Source organism: Abrus precatorius, unplaced genomic scaffold, assembly GCF_003935025.1.
Source record: "Abrus precatorius isolate BTA unplaced genomic scaffold, Abrus_2018 Scaffold8, whole genome shotgun sequence".
NCBI lineage: Eukaryota > Viridiplantae > Streptophyta > Magnoliopsida > Fabales > Fabaceae > Abrus > Abrus precatorius.
The window spans coordinates 29,261,389-29,274,426 of NW_020874428.1; the positions used below are offsets into that span (position 1 = coordinate 29,261,389).

Here is a 13,038-nt window from a genome sequence, read left to right on the forward strand (position 1 = left end):
GAAAATGGAGGCTTGATGACAAGGAAGAAGAAAGAAGCAAGTCTGGACTCCAAAAATACAAGAACAAGAAAGTGCAGACTGGGCGTGATCACTATTGTCAGTGGAAGTGATCACTCCAGAGCTCAAAGAAGAAGTGAAGCCTGGGCGTTACCACTTTTATCATTAAAAGTGAGCGTTCCAGAGAGGCAAAATATCAGGAAAGCTCTGCGTAACCATTATTATCATCGAAAGTGAATGTTCCAGAGAGCCTTCAACTTGGCGAGTTGTGCATAATCACTTTTTCTCATAAGAGTGATCACGCGCAACCACTTGAGCTCTGCCTTGTTACTTTTATCAGCAAGAGTGATAGTTACAGAGAGCGGTCAATATCAAGAAAGTTGCGCGTGGCCACTTTCTCTCATAAAAGTGTTAACGCGCAACAATAAACCTTCTGCGTAGCTACTATTTTTCATAAAAGTGATAACGCACAAATCTGGAAAATTTTATAAATACCAAAAACGTTCTGAAATTGAGGGGTTCTGTTCATTTTCAGTTTTGTTAGTTAGATTCTCGTTAGAGGAAGTGAGAGAGAGGAGTGGGGATTCGAATCTTGGAGCTTCAAGCTTCGACCCCAATCGTCTCTCCACTCTCTCTCAACGAGAATTTAACTAACAAAACAGAAAATGAGCAAAAGATCCCAGTTTTCGCGCTTCAATCATGTATATATAGAAACCCCAGTTCTGCGCGTTGTCACTTTTCTTCACAAGAGTAACCACGCAGAAGCTTTATGTAGTGCGCATGTTCACTTTCAAGAGCAAGAGTAACCACGCGTAACTTGCAGAGTTGAAGGCTTCTCTGGAACATTCACTTTTATTCATAATAGTGGCAACGCAGGAGGTCAAGGGCTGCGCGTGATCACTTTCGTGAGTAATAGTAACCACGCGCAAGCTGTCCTGATACAAGTGCCTCTGGAACGCTCACTTTCGTTGGCGAAAGTGACAACGCGCAGCTCATCAGGAATGAAGTCTTCTCTGGAACGCTCACTTTCGTTGGTGAAAGTGATAACGCACACTGGCAACGTTCACTCTTGTAAATAAAAGTGATTACGCACAGGCTCTTCTTCTCCTTTAGGCTCTGGAATGATCACTTTCACTAACAATAGTGATCACGCCCAGGCTGCATCCCATAATTCTTGTATTTTGGAGTCTAACATTGCCATTCTTCCTCTTCCTTTCCATTGATAATCCATTTCCATGACTTTTGCTCAGATTATTCCTTCAAAAACAAGATAAATTCCTTAAGAACAAAGCATAAATTCTACAAATGCAAAAATAAATACAAATTGAAATAAAACTTTCAATCATTCTCTTTTTCTGAGTTTTTCTACTTTCTTCATATATTTTCCTTATTAAATGAGCTAGAATTATGCTAAAATATCAGTAAAAATATGGATTCATCACCACCCCAAACTTGAATTTTTGCTTTTCCTCAAGCAAATCAAACTAAACCAAGGGTAAGTTCCTCCATTTTCAAATTCAGTTCATAAACTGCTTATTTCAGATTTTTCTAATTTCTAATTTTGTGTTTTCTGCAAAATTTTCAATCAAGTTGTTCATCCAAATACTCATCATGATATTCCTACTGCATAATCATCATTGAGTAAGAATTGCTACCTAAGTTCATATTTTTCATCAAAATTCATGTGAGTACAATTAATCAATATGATCACAGCTCACTTGGAAGTGTTTTTCTCATCACTCAACAGTGTTTAGGTGCTGTTTTCACTCTAAATCATCAATTTCACTGCATTCTACCATATGCTTGCCCAATTTCTCCATCTCCTCTGCTTAGTACAATTAATCACACATCTAGAGGACTTTTTCAGGTTATAACAAGGCTAAGGTTAAGATAGGTATCAAAGAAAATGAAAAACAATACATGCAATTTCAAAAGATCAGAGGCATTTTGAGTGATTTGTTTTAAAACTAGCCTGGATCTGCATTATTCCTCCTTAATTCTCTCACTTATGCAGCAAACAGAATTTTTCTTGCAGCAGAGTTTTCATCTCTTTTCTTGCTTTCAGTCACTATCTTCTTTTCTTTGATATTCTTTTTCTTTTTCTGCAGCACTTTGCTGCACTTCTTTTCTTTTGAACTCACATTTTTGTTCTTTTCACAGCTTTGCTTCATAAATTTTTCATTTTGCTGCAGCACTTTTGTTCTTTCTTTCTGGTTTGTTGAACTCAAACTTAGATATTTCCCACCCCAAACTTAGAACATTGCTTGTCCTCAAGCAATTAAAATCTGGATGCCACCCCAAACTTAGTTTTAAAACTCATTCTTGATTAAACTCATTATGCCTTTGATCTTTTGAATGGTAAAAATTGGTTTTTCAGCAAGGCTTATAATGAGATAATTTCAAGAAAAGGGATGTTAAGCTCAAAAGGGTGAACTAAGACATTCAATCATAAAGGAAGGCATTTAGGCTGACTAGGATATCAATCATGGCCTCTATCATGTGGGTGAAAACTGTAACATGCATATTCAATTTAAGAACAAGGGCAAGTTCTAGAGAATGCAGCCAAATATGATTAATCACACAAGAAAAAGAATTAGACAGCTCAAATCTCACTAGGTATTTATAAGTGATCATGTGGATTAATGAAAACACAATGCACTCTTCAGAAATTTATGCACCTAGTGGCAACTGCCTCATTTTTGAAAATACAAGTGTGATCTCAATTTGAGAATGGGAAAAACAACTTAAAAAGAAATTCACACAGAATTCACAAAATTGTCAATCATTTTTATTTGATTAACAGCCAGCAATTTATTATCTATTCTAGTATTTTGGTGTTTTTCAGGAATAATTCAGTGTAATGTGAAGCTAACTCATGAATAAGAGGTAGAGAATGAAACCCCCCTTTTCATGGCAGCTTGTGCAAGTGTCAGCTTCCATGGTGTGTGAGTGTTGTGTGGTTGTGACAATTTCTGCACAAAACACCAAAAATTCTGTCAATTATCAAGTGAAAAGGGATTGAATTCTGCAGAATTAATGTGTGTTCAAAACATAATTGTTCAGAATTAGCATGAAACCAAAATATACCAAGTGTGCAAATTACAAACCCAAATTCTAAAATGAAACCAAAAAGTTTGAAACTTAATTACAAGACCATCAAGAGAAAATTTGAATTAACAGAAAAGAAAACAAAAATCCTAAACTAGTCATCTTGGGCATCCTCTTCATCAGAAATTTCATCTTCATCTTCTTCCTCATCCTCCTCATCTTCTTCTTCCTCCACCACTTCTTCAGTTGGCTGTGGAAAATGAGTCTTGTAGATTGGCAAGTCTTTAAAGACTGATGAGCGTAGACATTGAGCATTCTCGGCCAAATTTGGTGTGTGATAAAGGTCATCTTTGGTCATTCCCATCTTCTGACCAAGATTCATCAACACACATTCCAATAGCAAAGTTCCTGCCTTCAAACTGCTGTGGAGCTCAGTTTGTCGTTCAGCCAATTGATTTTGCCTTTCAACCAAAAGATGTAGGATGTCCTTCATCTTCATTGGCTTCTCCTTTCTGAACTGGGTGGGGATAGGTGCAGCTGAAGTGCAGGAGGTGGTGGCATAGATTTCCTTTACCATTGAGACAGAGATAGGGGGAGCAGATCTGATTTTCTCTTGGTAGTCTCCAACTTCAACCCCTGTATCCTCACAAAGTAAAGTGATTAATGAGGGAAAGACTAGTGAATCTCTTTTTGTTTTCAGAATATTTAAGATACATTCACTAATTACTTCCCCCACATCAATGTACATATCATTAACTATAGCAAACAATAATTCAGCCCTCTTTACTGCCAGGGTTGAGCTATGCTTGACTGGCATGAAAGAGTTCAACAGAAAAGTACTCCAGACTTTAGCAAATGGTAGCAGGTTCTTAGTGGTGATACACTTGGGTTTCTGGGTGAGGTTCAGCTGCCAAGTTGTGCTTGGCCTTCCAATTCTGTGCAGGATTTCAATATAATTCTTGTCTGGACTATTCTTAAAGTCAGTGAAGTCCATCTGCCCAGGTTGCCTTTCAGTGTAAATTTCCAACACTCGATTGATGTTGGCAGCAGTGAAATCCACCCTCATACCCTTGATCATTGTGTGAAATTTGGGAATTTGGTCTCCCTTGAACCGCATTGCATTTGCATAAAACTCCTGTGTAATTTCTCTCCAACCATTATTAGCTAAGGAGCAGAAGTTGTCCCATCCCCTTTTCTGAATTTCTTCTGAGTACTCAGGGTAGTTGCCTTCAGCAATTTCAAAGGCTCTATCTGGGACAATCTTCCTCCTCAGAATATTTGCCTTGAAATAGTTTTCGTGAGCAATACTCCTAAATCTTGGATCATGATCAGTAGGGGTAGAGGTAGAAGAAGCATTTCTTCTGGTCAGCTGAGGTGGTGAATAGGTTGCAGGTGTGGTTACTCTTGGCTGAGGAGGGTCAGCGAATTTCAATGGGTGAGGAAGGTGAGACACCATCAGTTCTTGCTCTTTTTGTGGTTGGAGAATTCCTGGCTGTTCCAGCTTGCATATTCCTGATAGATCTCCTTCTTGGAGTGTTGCTGGCAGATCCAGCTTTGGTCTTCTTAGAAGGTCCAATTGGTGTATTCAAAGAAGTTCTGACCATTTTGAAGTGGCTGCAAAAACAAGCAAGTAATTTGACAGTTTAAAATTCATGACACAGAATTGTGACAGTATACATCTCTTTACTAGATAAATTCAATCAATCCATGTGCAGAATTCCAACTTGCAGTATGTATCTTTTTACAATTAGTTGCTGTCATGAGAATGTAATCATATAAACACACAAGCACTATTGCAAATTACTAAGCAATCACAGTCAAAATTGGTTAAACCTTTAAATTTGTAGTTTAGAGTGCACACTCTCAAAGCACATCAGGTTAACGCAGAGATGCTATTATAGGTCATCAACATATTTTTTTACATGCTCTCTTAACTTTTCAGATATACCAAAACTTAGGTACAAAATTAATCAAACCATATTCAGGGGATTTTAAACTGGCCTTCATAATTTGTTCCCTCAGAGTTCACAATTTCACCAAGAATGCAGAAAAAGAATCACAATTTTCAACCACATTTCAACTACTAATGGTTCCTAAAAGAATTTATCTTCTGACAGTAAAATTCCATCCAGAATATTGTCTATTGTTTCTTTGAATCACATACAATTAGAACAATGCACTCATTCATTATCATCAAAGACTAAATATCAGCTTAATGCAGGACTATCAGTATGCTATCTGTACAATCAGGCAGTGCAATATATAGCAGTAATTCGTTCCATACAACTCAGTTCAGACATCAACATTCAAATATTGCATGCAAAGAGTATTGTCGTTGATGGCAACTGGAATATTTCTATTTCTTTCAAAGTCATGTTCCGATTTTTCGCATAATGCAGATGTGAATATGTTAACAGAGGAGATTGAATGACTTTGAAAACCTATTCACAGTATTTAAAGTTCCTTAAATTGAATATGCTCAAGATATTTCCCCATTTGCCATTTTTGACATTTTTCCAGAGTTGCAGCAAAGAAAAACCCTAAATATAATTTCGTAGAATGCAGAGAACGTACCTTGAGCTTCAGAAATGTGAATAACAGTGAAAAAGAAGGAGCAATTGCTTACTGGTTGCTTCACGAAAGATTTAAAGTCAGAGGAATTTCAGAGGGAAATGGGGATTTAGGTTTAAATGGATGTGAGCGTGGTTCCTTTATATTGAGTCTGGGGTCACGCGTGTGCACGTGCCCACTTTTTAAGTGAAAAGTGAACGTTCCCTTATTAATGAAATTCTGCGTTATCACTCTTGTCGAACAGAGTGAGTGTTCCAGAGAGCTTGGAAATTTTGGATGCAATGCGCGTTATCACTATTGCTGGGCAAAGTGATAACGCGCAAGCTTATTGCTTGAGCGTGGTCACTTTTTTCATTAAAAGGAGTAACGCGCTAAGAAATATTTCATACTTACCTGCGCGTGGTCACTCTTGATAAGGAAAGGAAGTGATCTAGAGAGTGTGTTTTTCCCATCTGCCTCTGCGTTATCACTCTCATCAGCGAGAGTGATTGTTCCAGAGAGCTGTGTTTCCCAGTCAGTTTCTGCGTTATCACTCTCATCAGCGAGAGTGATTGTTCCAGAGGAGAAATCTCAGAATTCCATCTCTGCGTGATTGCTTTCCTGCAAAAGAGTGATTCCTTTCATCAATCCAAGTTCTCCAAACTTTAATTGGCTCACTTAACAAATCATAATCATTCCAATACACACTCACCATATAAAATACCTATTTCCCTCATCATGTTCACCCTTAATTACATATGCAACATTCATCCAAGGCTGAATTCTGCAGAACATGTATTCACTCCCTACTTATGCAGTTTTGACTTTTACATTACACACTCCTATCATGAACTCTCAATTCATTCATCATTTTCGCTCCAAATTACAGATGCAACAAACACCACAGTTGAATTCTGCAGAATTTCTGCTTAACATATTCACAATGAAATTCTGACTTTTCCATAACACATTATAGCATGAAGTCCAATTGCATTTATCAGATTCGCTACAAATGACAGATTTAGCATGCTTCAAACTTTACCTTTTGCATCAAAATTACAGAATATGATGAGTATGATGCAGAACTTTGTATTTTGCAGAGAATTTGCAGAATTTGATAACTATTATTCAGACTGTACAAGAACTTTAAGCATTCTAATTAATTCCAATCTGCATTCTTGTTTCGGCCACCAGATTTATTCCAAATATCAAATTCAGCAAGGTAACCAAGATGAAAAGTTCAGACTTTGACTTCTATGAACACTGTTAATTCAAAATAATGCAGAAAACTTAAATTGGGTTAGAAATATGAGTTGCCTCTCACAAAGCGCTTCTTTAATAATCATTAGCTTGACATTAAATGTTTCTCACTCAAGAGAAACCAGTTTCATGCATGATATGTTCCTTGTAAACTCCTCTCCATGATAGATCTTCAATCTTTGGCCATTGACCTTGAATTCTCTCCCTGTTTTCAAATCTTCTATAAGAATTGCTCCAAAGGGAGAAGTTTCCTTGATTAAAAATGGTCCAGATCATCTAGATTTCAGTTTCCCTGGAAACAATTTTAATCTTGAATTGAATAATAGTACTTGCTGGCCAGGTCTGAAATCGTTTTGCAGAATAAATTTGTCATGGATCCTCTTGGTTCTTTCTTTGTACAACTTTGCATTCTCATAAGCTTGTTGTCTGAATTCTTCCAATTCATGCAACTGTAAAACTCTCTTCTTTTCAGCACTTGACAAATCAAAGTTAAGCCACTTGGTAGTCCAATATGCTCTGTCCTCCAGCTCTAGAGGTAAGTGACAGGCCTTTCCAAATACTAGCTGATATGGAGACATACTAATTAGAGTTTTAAAAGCAGTTCTATATGCCCACAGTGAGTCATCCAGTTTCTTTGACCAATCCTTCCTTGAACTGTTCACTACTTTCTCTAGAATTTGCTTGATCTCTTTATTTGAAACCTCCACTTGTCCACTTGTTTGTGGATGGTATGGAGTAGCAACCTTATGCTTCACACCATATTTCATTAATACAGCTTCAAGATACTTGTTGCAGAAGTGAGTACCTCCATCACTTATCAGCACTCTAGGCACACCAAATCTTGAAAAAATGTTCTTTCTTATAAAAGAAATCACTACCTTTGCATCATTTGATCTGGTGGGAATTGCTTCTACCCATTTAGACACATAATCCATTGCAACTAGAATGTATTCGTGTGAGAATGATGGGGGAAATGGTCCCATGAAATCAATCCCCCACACATCAAATGGTTCCACTTCTAGGATGTTGGTTAATGGCAGCTCATGTCTTCTTGAAATATTTCTAGTTCTTTGACATTTATCACAGTTTTCTACATACTTCTTGGCATCTTTGAAGAGTGTAGGCCAAAAGAAACCTGCTTGTAAGACTTTTGCAGCAGTCCTTGAACTTGCATGGTGGCCTCCATATTCTGAATTGTGACAATGCCATAGTATCTCAGCTTGCTCATTTTGTGGAATGCATCTTCTAATTAACCCATCTACTCCAATTTTGAACAGGTATGGGTCTTCCCACACATAGAATTTGCTGTCATGTAAGAACTTCTTCTTTTGCTGCCAAGTAAACCTCTTTGGAATGAATTGAGTGGCTTTAAAATTTGCAATGTCAGCAAACCAAGGCATGTTTTCCACTGCAAACAGCTTTTCATCTAGAAATTCTTCATTTATTTCCAATGATTCAGTGGTTAAACTCTCCAAAGGAAGTCTGGACAAGTGGTCTGCTACACTGTTTTCTTTCCCTTTCTTGTCTTTGATCTCTAGCTCAAATTCTTGGAGGAGTAGAATCCATCTTAATAATCTGGGCTTTGCATCCTGTTTTGTCAAAAGATATTTAAGAGCAGCATGATCAATGTATACAATCACTTTTGAACCCATTAAATATGATCTAAACTTATCAAAAGCATGTACAACACATGATATCACTTGCATCACACATGAGTTCAAAAGGTAATTTCCAATCTGGTTTTGCAAGAATAGGTGCAGAAATCAGTTTCTCTTTTAAAACAGAAAATGCATGCAAACAATTATCATCAAATATGAAATCTGCATCTTTTACAAGTAAATTACTCAAGGGTTTAGCAATCTTGGAAAAATCTTTTATGAATCTTCTATAAAAACCAGCATGTCCTAAAAAACTTCTAACTCCCTTAACATTGATAGGTGGAGGCAATTTACTAATGACTTCTATTTTAGCTTGGTCCACCTCCATTCCTTTCTCTGGAATTTTGTGACCAAGGACAATGCCTTCTTGTACCATGAAATGACACTTCTCCCAATTTAACGCAAGGTTAGTATCTTGACATCTCTGCAAAACAGTGGATAGATTAGCTAAACAATCATCAAAAGAATCACCAAAAACAGAGAAATCGCCCATGAACACTTCTATGATGTTTTCTACCAAATCAGAAAAAATAGAAAGCATGCATCTTTGGAAAGTGGCAGGGGCATTACACAAACCAAATGGCATTCTCCTATATGCAAAGACTCCAAATGGACATGTAAATGCAGTTTTCTCTTGATCCAAAGGATCCACAACTATTTGATTATATCCTGAATACCCATCAAGAAAACAATAAAATGAATGTCCAGCAAGTCTTTCTAGCATTTGATCTGCAAATGGTAGTGGGAAATGGTCTTTTCTGGTTGCATTATTTAATTTCCTATAGTCTATGCACATTCTCCATCCAGTCACAGTCCTAGTAGGGACAAGTTCATTCTTTTCATTAGGTACAACTGTCATACCACCTTTCTTTGGAATAACTTGGACTGGACTTACCCAATTGCTGTCAGAAATAGGGTATATTATTCCTGCATCTAACAGCTTTATGACCTCTTTTTTAACTACCTCTTTCATGGCTAGGTTTAACCTCCTTTGTGGCTGCACAACAGGTTTAAAATTCTCTTCAAATAAAATTCTGTGCTTACAAAATGAAGGATTTATACCTTTCAGATCTGCAATACTCCATCCAATTGCAGATTTGTGTTCTCTCAAAATTCTGAGCAATTTTTCCTCTTGTTCTTCCTTAAGTTCATTATTGATGATGACTGGATTTTCATGTTTCTCATCCAGAAATGCATACCGCAGGTGTGAAGGGAGTTGTTTCAGTTCTAGCTTTTGCTTTTCCTCTTCTTTAGCGTCCTTTTTCAGCTCTTCTTTCACCAAATTTTCTGCAGGTTTTTGCATCGGTATAGCTTCCATTTGCTGCTGCATTTCCATGATATCTTCTTCATTCAAAGTTTCAGATTTGTCATTCCTTGCAGATATTATTTCTTCTAACACAGCAGTTTCATCAAATTCTTTCATATGGTGTTGTGTAATAAAAGCATCCAGTATATCTACCTTCATACATGTATTATCTTCAACTGGATATTTTAAAGCTTCAAACACATTAAATATTACTTTCTCATCTTGAACTCGAAGCATAAGTTCACCTTTCTGCACATCTATTAAGGCTCTCCCGGTTGCAAGAAATGGTCTCCCTAGGATCAAAGGAATGTTAGAATCCACTTCCATGTCCAGAATCACAAAATCTGCAGGAAAAATGAACTTGTCAACTTTAACTAATAAATCTTCAACAACTCCATATGGATAAGTGTATGATCTATCAGCTAGCTGCAGTGTAATGTTGGTGGGCTTCACTTCCTCTATGCCAAGTTTCTGCAGAACAGCCAATGGCATCAGATTTATGCTTGCTCCCAAGTCACACAATACTCTTCCCACAGTGCAGTTTCCTATTTCACAAGGAATGCTAAATGATCCAGGATCTTTCAGCTTTTGAGGAAGCTTTCTCTTGAGAATGGCACTGCACTCCTCTGTCAAAGGTACTGTTTTGTCATGCTCTAGCTTTCTTTTTCTGGAAAGTAGTTCTTTCATGAACTTTGCATATGAAGGCATTTGCTCCAAAGCTTCTGCAAAAGGAATGTTAATTTGTAATTTCTTAAAGACATTCATAAACCTTTCAAATTGTTCCTCTTGTTTAGGATTTTGGACTCTCTGAGGATAGGGCAGCCTCTTGTATTTTTCTGGGTCTATTGGCTTACAAGCTTCCTCAAAGAGTTGCTTTTTGGTTTTCCTTTCAGAATTCATAGGCATATCTACTTTTTCTTCTGAATGGTCTTTCTTCAATAGCTTAAAATTTCCTTGTTGCAGATCTTATTCAATGTTTCTTTCTCCTACATCATTTACTTTCTTTTCTGCTGGTTTAGGGCTTGCAACTACAACTCCACTCCTTGTAGTTATGTCTTGACATTGCTCTTTAGGATTGATTACTGTATTGATTGGAAATCTTCCTTCATCCCTGCTGGATAGTTGTTCAGCTAATTGTCCAATCTGTGTCTCTAGTTTCTTCATAGAAGCTTCTTGGTTTTTGAAGCTTGTTTGAGTCACCTTCATGAATTGCAGCATAGTTTCTTCCATCTCAGTCAACCTCTCATTCATAGGTCTGGAAAATTTCTGATTTCCTTGTGGTTGAGTGGATGAATTCCTCTGAAAATAAGGCTGTTGTGTTGCTGGACTTGCATTAGAAAAAGGCAAATTTGAGTTAGAATTCTTTGCAGCAGAATATTGATTATTCCAATTAGAATACTGCTGAGTTCTATTATTCAAAAATTGAAATCCAGGGGGATATGATGGCTGTTGTCTCTGAAAATTATTCATATAATTCACTTGCTCTTGTGGTTCACTTGTGGATGCCTCACATGCACCATTTGCATGGTTTCCTCCACAAAAATCACAACTTAGCTGACTGGTAGGCATACTCCCTGTTTGCAGATTGTTGATTTGTTGTGTTAAGGCAGCTAATTGTTCTGAAAACAAATGATTTTGTAGCTGATTTTGTGCAAGAAAAGTTTCCAGAACTTTAGCTTCATGACCAGAGTTTCTTCCTTGATTCCTTGAGTTTGAATTCTGATACATTGAAGATGCCATCATGTCAATAATCCTCTGAGCTTCTTCCAAGGACTTTGTATTTAATGAACCTCCAACAGCAGCATCAACCATTGTTCTTGTTACTGCATTCATCCCATTATAAAAAGTCTCTAATTGCATCCAATCTGGAATACAATGATGTGGACACCTTCTAAGCAGTTCTTTGTATCTTTCCCAAGCTTCATACAATGATTCTCCATCTTGCTGAGCAAAGGATGTAATTTCTCCTCTCAGTTTAGCAGCTTTGGATGGAGGGAAGTACTTGGTTAAAAACCTGTTCACAAGTTCTGTCCAAGTTGTAATGCTTCCTTGTGGTTGAGCTTGTAACCAGCATTTTGCTCTATCTCTCAAGAAAAAAGGAAATAGTCTCAGTCTGATGGCTTCTTCACTAACCCCATTTATTCTTATGGTGTCACATAGCTGTAGAAAATTTGAAATATGTAGGTTAGGATCATCAGAATTTCCACCAGAAAATTGATCTTGTTGGACTAAGTGTAATAAAGCAGGTTTAATCTCAAAATGGTTGGCTTGAATAGTTGGCCTGATTATAGAAGAGTTAAAACCTTGCATGTTAGGAATTGCATAGTCCCCTAATGTTCTAATTCTATTTTGTTCTGCCATCTCTATTTCTGAATTTAGTTGTCTCAAAGATGTAGGTGTTCTTTTCACTCTAGGATTGTTCTGAAATTCTGGAGAATGGACAGCTTCTAATTCACTATCACTCCCTATGACTTTTTCTGCTCTAGACTCTTTTCTCAATCTCCTTAAGGTTATGTCTATGTCAGGATCAAAGACTAGAGTTGATTTGTTTTTATTTTTGCCACGCATATACAAATCAAAATGAAGCAAAAGTAAACTACAAGTTAGTATTCAGAACTGCACCACGAAAATTATGCAGCAAATATCAGTAAAAGTAATTGAAACACACGCTTAAAAGTTGCAGAATTATGCAGAATGGACAAAATGTCTAACTACAGACTAATACTATAGAAATTCAGAGAAACAAAATACTCAATCTAGCTATTCTTATGTTACTAATGATATTGAAACTCTAATTCCCCGGCAACGGCGCCAAAAGCTTGTTGTTTGCAATCTAAACACTAGCAAGTGCACTATGATTGCAGCAAGTAATGAGTAAATTTAAGATCCGAGTATCGTCTCCACAGGGAATTAGGAACACAATTATCACTTCACAGAAAAATAACCATTTGAGCCATACGAATTTGGGAAGAGAGGTGTATCATATAAAAGTAATAATCAGAGTAATCAAATGTAAAGAACTTGCAGAAAAACAGAGTACAAGATTTGTGATGAAATGAAATAGCAATGAAGGATAGTTAGGAATTTACATCACAAGAATATCAATATCAATCCAATTAAATCCTCTGAACATTCAAGCAATTGAATAATTGACAATCAGTTTCACATATACCTAGCCAAAGGTTAATTCCTTAACTAATTGACCCTAACAATCCACTA

The 13,038-nt window shown here is 36.9% G+C and overlaps 1 non-coding gene across 1 annotated transcript; it reads left to right on the forward strand.

Moving 5' to 3' along the window:
• The first annotated feature begins 11,689 nt into the window (after positions 1-11,689).
• LOC113848718 lies at positions 11,690-11,796 on the forward strand. Its single transcript, XR_003501978.1, has one exon. It is a non-coding gene; the product is annotated as a small nucleolar RNA R71 (small nucleolar RNA).
• Positions 11,797-13,038: the final 1,242 nt, after the last annotated feature.